The sequence below is a fragment of the Lissotriton helveticus genome, chromosome 7 (genome assembly GCF_964261635.1).
Source record: "Lissotriton helveticus chromosome 7, aLisHel1.1, whole genome shotgun sequence".
Lineage (NCBI taxonomy): Eukaryota > Metazoa > Chordata > Amphibia > Caudata > Salamandridae > Lissotriton > Lissotriton helveticus.
In genome coordinates, this window is record NC_136068.1 from 620666859 (window position 1) to 620676949 (window position 10091).

Here is a 10091-nt window from a genome sequence, read left to right on the forward strand (position 1 = left end):
GTAAAACACAAATTAAGAAATGTACCTTAGAGTGTCAGGGATGATTTAACCAAAGAATTAGAGAAAATGTGCAGATCTGGTGTGATTGAGTCCATTGAATCTTCCCTTTGGTTAAGTCCTTTGGTCGTCGTACGGAAAAAAAATGGAAATCTCAGAGTATGCATTGATTTACGCAGTCTTAATAAAGATATATGGGTGGATTCACACCCATTGCCCCGAATTGATGATATAGTTGCTAAATTTCAAGGATCCAAATGGTTTTCGAAGATAGATTTATCTTCAGCATACCATCAAGTTGAACTGGATATGTCATCAAAACATTTAACTGCTTTTGTCTCCCCAGTTGGAACATTTCAATTTAAGAGTATGCCATTTGGGCTGGCCTCAGCGGCATCCGTTTTTCAACGTGTGATGGAAAAGGTCCTGGTGGCAGTTCAAAATACTGTGGTCTTTCAAGATGACATCCTTGTGGCAGGGGAATGTAGGCTTTCTCATGATAAAAAATTAATTGAAATTTTAAACAGGCTACAAGAGAAGGGGATTGTTGCTAATGTGAGCAAATGTGTTTTTGCTGTTGACTCTATTGAATATTTAGGACACCGTATATCAGGGAAAGGAATCCTACCTAGTGATGGTCTTATTGAGGCGATTGCCATGGTTCCTTCTCCTAAGACCAAGGAACAAGTTTCTTCTTTCTTAGGAATGTGAGAGTTTTATTCCAAATTCATTTCTAATTTTGCTTCCAAAACTGTTCATTTGCGTGAACTTTTGAAAAGAGGAACAGTTTTTCCGTGGGATCAGAGATGTCAGACAGATTTTGAAAATATCAAGAGTGAACTTGGTTCTTGCAATATTTTGTCTCCTTTTGATCCTTCTTTGGAATCTGTTGTTTCAGTTGATGCTAGTCTTGATGGTCTCGGTGGTATGTTGACCCAAATGAAATTTGGAATTTAATATACTGTAGGTTTTATTTTGAGATCATTACGTCCCAGTGAGAAGAATTACTCTGTCATTGAGAGAGAACTTCTAGCGTGTTGTTGGGCAATAGAAAGGTTTAAAAGTTTTCTCTGGGGTAGAACTTTTAAATTATTGACTGATCATAAACCTCTCATCCCTATCCTCAATGGCATTATAGTAAAAGATCAAACTCCTAGAATAGCCAGATTGAGTTCTAAGCTTCTTCAATACAATTTCTCTGTTGGACATTTTCCTAGAGGAAAAAGCATCAGACCTGATTTACTTTCCAGATTGCCGTTACCTATTGTACACAGTGATTGCGTAGGTGATGATGAGGAGGAGTGTTTGATTGCCAGTATTGATGTGTGTGATGGAGGATGTTTCAATGAAGAGGAATGGTTTGATGCATTACATTCTGATGTTGTTCTCAAAGAATTTAAAAATACATTATTCAAGGTTGGCCTAAGGAAAAACATTTAAACAATGATCTACAACCATTTTCTAAAGTTGTTGATGAGTTGTCTTTAGAAGGTGGTGAGATGATGTTACGTGGTGACAAATTTGTACCTCCTGAAAGCCTGAGAGATCGTATAAATATGGCTGTCATGAAGGACATCTTGGACAAACATGCACCAAACGTCGTATCCGATCTATTTATTGGTGGCCTTCAATGGATCGTCATATTGAGAATACTGTAGAAAATTGTTTCACTTGTTGTTCTAGTGACAAAGTAATCAAAACTGTAATTTCCCCTAAAGTAAAAGTTGATATGCCTTCTGGTCCATGGATGAAATTAGCATTGGTCCATTGATGAAATTAGCATTAGATTTCATTGGACCGTTTAATGCTCTATCCAGTAAATACAAATTTGCGTTGGTGGTTGCTGATTATTACAGCAAATGGTGGGAAGTTTGTTTCATGGTTGATCCCAATCAGGTTTCTGGAGAGTCTTTTTGCGAGAGAGGGTTTTCCCAAAGAATTGGTGTCGGACAACAGAGTACAGTTTGTTTCAAAAGAAATGTCTACTTTCCTGAGTCAATCTGGCATTAGTCATCGTCGTGTGGCACTTTATCACCCTCAAGGAAATTGTTTTATTGAGCTCATGAATCGTATTCTGGTTGATTGTATACAATGGGCTGTTTCTGGGAATGTGGATGTCAAAGAAGCTGTGCAAAGTATGCTGTGGGCTCACCAAACCACACTGAGTGCTGAATTTGGCAAAAATACATTTGAGTTATTGAGGGGAAGAATTGCTACGTTTAGCATGTGCCCAGCTTGGATGAGACAGTGGGGTTTGTCTTCTAGAAGTTCAATGGGACGTTCGGAAATGGAAACTAATGATGGGGTGAACTTTTCTATATATGATAAACCGAATACCAAAGAAAGGGATGGATGCAATCCTGAAGTGAATTCTCACAAGGAACAGTGGGCCCATAAAATCAATGTGGGAGATTGGGTAAAAATAAAGATCCCTCATAATGTACCCAAAGGTGTATCAAGATTTAGTCAACCTGTATGTGTTGATTCTGTGTCACATCATGCTATCAGAGTCAATGGGAAAAATTGGGGAAATGTATCCAGAATTTATAGAATTCCTGACAAAGTTGTACTTCAAATGGGTCTTAAGTCAAATACAGTTTTTCATGCTAGTAAACCTATGATCAATGACTCAGAATCTGATGGGAGGAGAAGAAGTCCTAGTAGTCCTAGGACATCAGCAGATTTATCTACTCCACTGTTGAGGAGGAGTAGTCGCATGAGATATTCACCCAAGCGTATGGATTTGTATTTTTTTTTAAAAAACAAAGGTTTTATTTTAATTCTATTTTTATTATATTCTTATTTACATTATGCTAATGCTTATTTTCATCATTATAATGTGTTATTTTCTTTATCTCTTTTATTGTTTATTGTAAGAAAGGGAGATATTGTAGTAATGTCAACAATGTTACTATGATGTATTCAATGTTCTGTTATCACCAGGTTGGTCATTGCCTTGGTGATAGAATGTGTATGTTCAAGCTTCTGGGACTGTTATCTTATTCCCTGGAAGCTGAGGAGTTGAACGGTATTAAAGACTGTTTCATCCACCAACTTTTGTGTACCTGGTCACTTCAAATACCTAATAGAATTTGTTATATCCTAAGGTTTACATGTATATGTGAATCAGCCTAGGCCCTCCTAGCTGCTCAGCCAGAGTGAGAGATGGTGACGGAATGTTGGTGTGACTGTGATGCGTGGAATGCCTGGGTGCCTGTGTGGATGAGTGGTGACAGTTGGAGATGGGCTGAGCAGCTAGGCAGCCTGCTCCTGTTGGGGCTGGCATAGGAGATATGGGAGCTGGGTTAAGAGCTCTAACATGGCTGATCCTGGTTTGATACCACTTGACTTGGATTAATAAAGAAGACTTTAAGAACTTACAACCTGGCTACCAGTGTCTTCATGTACAAAGTACAACATATTTTTGTCGACGAGCGGACCTGGACCCAATCCTACATATGGATTTAACAGAAACCCAGAGACTATAAAGAAACCATTGTAACCAGCGCAACTACAAAGAGAAAAAAAGGAAATACATGAAGCAGAATAGGGTAAAAGGCAAGCCAGCCCCACCAGTGTCCTGTCGTCAGACGGCCCCAACCTATGTCCTGCCTGAACTTGCTCCATGGACTTGACCACAGGTATGGTCTGTATGTTAGGGTATGAATTAGTTAAGATTCACCATACCACTTCCTTTAGTATCTGCTGTATTGATGTATCTACAGCGTGAAGGAATAGTGGCTGCTCAAGTGAGAGTTATAGACTACACTCTGTGAAGGATTTCACATGCACCACTGGAGCTGTGGGTTAAAGTCTAAATGCTGTGAATGATTTCATGTGTGCCACACAGGTGCGGTGTGGTTCTGTCAAGATTGGTGTCAAGGTGACACGTGGGAAGCACTACTGAAGATGTTCTCTTCAAATGTATGGAGGTGAACAAGTACTGAGTTTTCCCTGCATCTGCTGGTATCTACAGTCTGCTGCAGTTTCTGTTCAAATGGAGAAAATGTAAGGTAATTCAAATGGAGAGAGCCTATATCATTGACAGAGCGAGAATGTGCTTGGGGTTGTTCACTTTCGAAATTGGTTCAACACGCAGCTGTAGTGAGTCACAGCACTCATGGGAGTTCGCATTTACACGTTTCACTTCTTAAGGATGTATTTTTATTAATCTTGTGGCAAGCAAAGGTGGTTCCTGTCATCTGTATACCTGCTGTGCACAACTGTTCAATTGTGGGGTGAGATACTGCACTCATAGATGTTTATTTCTGAAAGATGTGCCGCATATGAGCAACAGCTTGATTTTTCAATAAAGAAAGACACACGCAGGAGAAGTAATGAAGCCATCGTTTTCAGCTAATTCGCCGGTTTCGAGGTACAAAGGTTTATTGACTTTTCTTATTTGGGCATCTTTGGTATTGGGCATAGTTCCGTTAAACTGAGGCACACCCTTTCAAAAGAGGCACGAGTCATGAGGAGCTTTGAAAATGATGCGCGTTTCTTACTTTGCGCGCGCCAGCTCACCTGATCAACTCTGGAATCCTCTCTGCTCCTACTGTATTCTGGCCTGCTTGTGGACGCCTGCACGTACAGACGCACTGCGAGCCATCCGGCTCACCGTCATGTACGAGCAACCATCTTTGGATTGTATGCCACATCTTTCTCACATTGTTATGCCAACCACGAGTCCCAGCACTATTTGAAGGTATACGGATTTATTTCTTGTGGTCTGCTTCATACCAAAAATGCCATATCGAATTTGGACTTCTGGAAAAGGATTCGTACATTTATTTCCCTTCACACCGGAATGAACTAATCAACTTATGGTGATATATTATATTACAGTGCCATCTAGTGGTCGTTTTCGTATTTTACATTTCTATTAACATTTCATTAATTTTACTTTGGTGCATCTTACGCTCCATTATTCATCTATCTGGAACTGTCAAAAGTATTTTCTTTGTACCTCATCACGCTGTGAGCCAAGGCTGCTTATTTTCGAATGTAAACAGCTGTACTTCAAACCTCTGAACCTATGAACAATACCCAGCGTCGGACTCATCTGTGGGTGCCACCATTTTTCATGTGAATTGTCATTTGCATGGAGGTTGTTATTTAACACAACTGTATTAGATTTTTACAGTAAGATGTTACTTGTGTACTTACACTCAACATGGTGAGGATTTGTTTGTGACAACTCAGTAACATGGTACATTTCTATCATACAAGTTTTAGTTACTATCTCTGCCATGCTTTGCTTTATGTGTATCAATATTTTTAGGCATGTTCTCTATTTAGTTTCCTTACGCAGGGGTGTTTGTTTCCTGGTGCAACTCGGGTGAGAGTTTGCTCACCGGTGTAGGGGACAGTCTAATCTTTTCTAGTAGATGGAAGTTTATTAGCATTACCTAAAATGTTATATTTTGTGATGTAGCAGTTTTTACGCTATTTTTAGCCTGGGACATCCTAGTCTCCTGGAGGGTGGACATCACATGTTATTCCCACTTGAGGGTGGCTCTGGTCTTGGTGGGTGGTTTCCTTCTTCTTATGTTGTGTTGGTAAGTCGCCTTGCGCTGCACTTTTTATATGTTTGTATGTGTGTAAGTCGCCCTGTGCCTCACATGTCCTGTGTAGGTCGCCCTGGGCTTCAGATGTTGTTGTGTGTAAGTCGCCCTGCGCCTCACGTGTTGTCCTGTGTAAGTCGCCCTGCGCTTCAGGTGTTGTGTGTAAGTCGCCCTGCGCGTCACATGTTGTCCTGTGTAAGTTGCCCCGTGCTTCAGATGTTGTTGTGTGTAAGTCGCCCTGCGCCTCACTGTGTGTACCCTCTATGTGGTCCATATTGTGGTACACGTGTATTTGTAGTGTTGGTTCACCCTTGTTGTCTGTTTATGGCCTCGGGTGTAAGTTGTGGGGTGTGTGCACCTTTCACTACATTATTTTCTTTTGAGTTTTTGGGAAAGGGAGGGGTTATTGCTAGTTTAAATGTAATATTGCTTGACTGTTTTTTCCTTCCCAATTTGATTTTGTTTGATGGTTTCAAATCTGATTATTCTTAATAATTTTCATGAGGGAGGATGGGGGATTTTGATGCATGTTTTTAATGTTGTTTTTCTGCCCATCTTTTCTTGTTTGCATTGTTCACTCTTTGGTGATGTTTTGAATTCATTCTCATCCCTTAGTTATGAACATTATCACCTTTTTGTATATGGCTCTTTTCTTTTACAATTGTAAGTTTTGTTTTCATTTTAAGGGAAAGGGATAATGTTACATCCTAAGGTTTACATGTATATGTGAATCAGTCTAGGTCCTCCTAGCTGCTAAGCCAGAGTGAGAGATGGTGACGGAATGTTGGTGTGACTGTGATGCGTGGAATGCCTGGGTGCCTGTGTGGATGAGTGGTGACAGTTGGAGATGGGCTGAGCAGCTAGGCAGGCTGCTCCTGTTGGGGCTGGCGTAGGAGATATGGGAGCTGGGTTAAGAGATGTAACATGGCTGATCCTTGTTTGATACCACTTGACTTGGTTTAATAAAGAAGACTTTAAGAACTTACAACCTGGCTACCAGTGCCTTCATGTACATAGTACAACATATTTCCGAAGCCTTCAGCTGACCTTCCAGTGGAAGCTCTTGAATAGGATACTTTGGGGTACATGATGGAAGCTTCATTCACAATACACACTTCCTAACACAATAGTTCATTTTTGAATCCTTGATGCCAGTCCAATGATGATCCGCTGAAAGGAGCAACAAGATGGTTTCAGCGGGACACTCATTGGGAGGGGTAATGAGCAGGAGCTAGATGAAAAGACTACGAAGAGCATAATCCATTTTGAAATAAATGGCGTCTCACAGAAAATTTGGCATAACTACTTCACAGTATCATTTACATTTCAAAGTGACTCGGTACTCTCATTTCAAGTGCAACATTAGTAATTCATCAATTACAACTATATACATCATTAAGATGTTCACATTTCAGGAATTTTTTTCACCCAAAATGTTGACATTTGCAGAAGAAAAAAGCTACTACAATAGCGAGGGTAAGCAGTCCAAGGTATCTCAGGGAGTTAGTGTGCGGTGCAAGAGTTTAGAACTCAACAGTCAAACAATTGACCTAATAACATATTGTGTGGCTCAGTGCCTATTTTTTAGTTAAAAGAAAGTACTTTAATCTCACAGCAAAACCTAATACTACACTGTTCAGTAGGAATGAAAGTACAGCGTTGTTATCTCAGTTACAATCTTCAGTAAGGAGCTACACCCCCCCTGGGTATTCTCCTTCCCCTCCATAGGAAGTATCTAGTGGCTACTGCCCACAGTATAACGTGTCATAGGCAACAATTAGGTACAAATGTAGATTACTACTGATTTCTTCAAATACCCCACAGCTTAAACATATCATTCAGTGAAATGCCTTTTACCCCTAGAGTTTGCTAGAGAGACTCATGTGCATGTTCAAGTATCTTGTTCAGTTGCAGGCCCTGCTTTCACCTGCAGTTTAGAGTTGCCTTTGTAGCTGTGTGGATGGTGAAGTTCACATACCTGACTTCTCCTGGGTGGCTTCACTTCTGCAGGGGCTGCAGCAGCGACTTCGGCTTGGAATAGGGACTGCTGGATGAATCTGGTGTAGCAGGATGTGCAGCAGCACTCGTCTTCAGCATTGAAGGCCCCTTGGACAGGTGCTCAGGTATGGAAGTTGCGGCCTCTGGGCCAATTGGGGCTTTTCTGGTTAGGCAGCACTGCAGCTACTCTCCCCGATATCAGCACTGGCAGCACTAGTCTCTCGAGCTCAGGGTAGATTGTCAGTTGACACGTGGGAGCTGCTCAGAAAAAAAAGGGGACAATCTCCCATCATGGGTCACTTCTAGCTTTGCTCTTTCTGGTAGTCAGATTTCTCTGGGTTCTCCCCCATGCTGAGAAAACACTTGGCCTCTCCTCCTAGATAATCTCTCCTCTTGCTAGTCAGGCATACTCTTCCTCTCTGCTGGAAGACAGGCGTCTAATCACTTTGGGCAGCTTCTCAATACCCCAGCAGAAAGTGCAGACTTCACATGATGTCCCCTCACTCTGGGAGATAGGCTGACAGGCAGGCAACAGGCTTAGTTACACAGCACCCCTTGGGTACTCTGTGGAGAATACCTTTCCTTGGTCATGAAGAAAGTGGAACAAAGTGGGAGTGGTTTAGGTGCCACTTTTAAACACATTTTCCAGATGAGGGATGATGACCAAGTTTCTAAGGTTTCGGAACTGGTTTGGGATGGTTTTCTTCCACATGTACTTTTTTGGCTGTTCCTCAAACACAGACATTATGCAATATGACAGCTCTAACAGCAGGTAGCAATGGCACGGACTGTAAGCATGCCTATCCAAAACAAGGCTAAAATAAGGTGCAAGATCTCTGCACCCACCTGCAATCAGCCTTCCTAACGCAGTATTTAATAACAGATAAAATGATAGGCCCAGCCTAAAAATGTCCTTCAACGGGAAGCAGCCTTTACCACGATGGCTGAACCGCATGCTGCAGGTACAACGCAGCCGTTACAACGAATGCGTCTTTACCATGCATGTTGTTAAAATAACATGCCTTAGGGAAAGCAACATTGGACTTTAAAGTCCAACGCTTTCACTAATACTGCGCAAACTCAAGTTGGAATAGTAGATTACACCACTCCAAAGTTCAGCACTTTCCCTAAGGCATGTCGTTATAACGATATGTGTGGTAAAGGAATGTGTAGTAAAAACTGCAGAGTAATGGCATGTGTGGTAAAGGCATGCGTTGTTCTGACATGCAACCACCTTAAACAACAGAAACTGCAGTCTCACCCAGTGCCCCAACCATCTACCATGTCTAGCCCTCTGAACACGTCCTCGATTAGCATTTTACTAAGGCCCAAAAAATGTCAGGATATCAGATTCACATGCAGCCAGGTGCACAAGGCAGAGGAACACAACAGTTCACCATGCAGGGGACATTCACATCTCAATAGTGCACGTATTTACGGGTTGCTTCAAGATTGGGCAAGCTAGGGTGTAAGAAACTGGCTCTATATACTGCCCCAAAGTGAGGTACAGTGTGTGTATAGAGTCCAAGAGTCCCCAGAGGTTTACAGAGGTTAAAGTTAGATAGAACGTTACTCTCTAAAGTGGTAGCTTGGTCGAGCAGTAAGACAGTATCAGAGGACAGTGTTAAGCATTTGATGTACCCACTCAGTCAGCAAATGAATTCACACACTCAAGAACTGAACTCTAGGCCAATTGTTTTGGTATAAAAAAATATACTGTTGTTTAATTTTAGAACCAAGCAAGCCCGGAACAGGTATGCATTAAATACTTTTCAGTAATAGGTTGCTGGTTATAGAACTGTTTGAAAATGCAAGAGGAATTGTACTTTGTTTGATTTACAGGGGAGCAATAGAATGCAACACTGAGGGGCAGATTTATGAATACTGGCGCATCTCTGCAAATCAGCAGGGATGCGCCAGAACTGATGCGTCACGCAATTCCCTCCCTGCGGCACCACAGATGCGCCGCATTTACAATGCGGCGCACCATGGTGCAAGGAAGGGAAGATGCGTGACGCATCTTGTGGTGTACGGGCGGCGCATTGCTGGAGTAGCGTCGCAAGTGCGACGCAACTCCTGCAATGTACAGAGGCCACCCATACATAACGTGGTGCGTCACTCCTTACGCCTGCTTCAAGCAGGCGTAAGGATTTGAAGCAGCAGCGCCGTAAAACTGACTCAGTGAAATCTTATAGATTTCACTGCGTCAGTTTTACGGGGCTTTCCTACGAGGGAACACCCACCCTGCGACAGAACGCCCACATGAAACCCGCCGCAGGTTTCATGTGGCGCAGGGCTTTACAACATGACGCATCTGCCTAGATGCGTCACGTTGTAAATAGGTCGCAGGGATGCACCACGTTTCCGCGCCGTTGCGACACGCAACGGCAACGTGAACGTGGCGCAAGTCCAATATAAATCTGCCCCTTAGTAAATACAGTAAATTGGAATGAATAGGTTTTTCAGTAAATTTCAGTTAAGTTAGTTTTACGTTACTTTTTCTAACTCAGTGCTGGAGGCCTAGATTCAGCA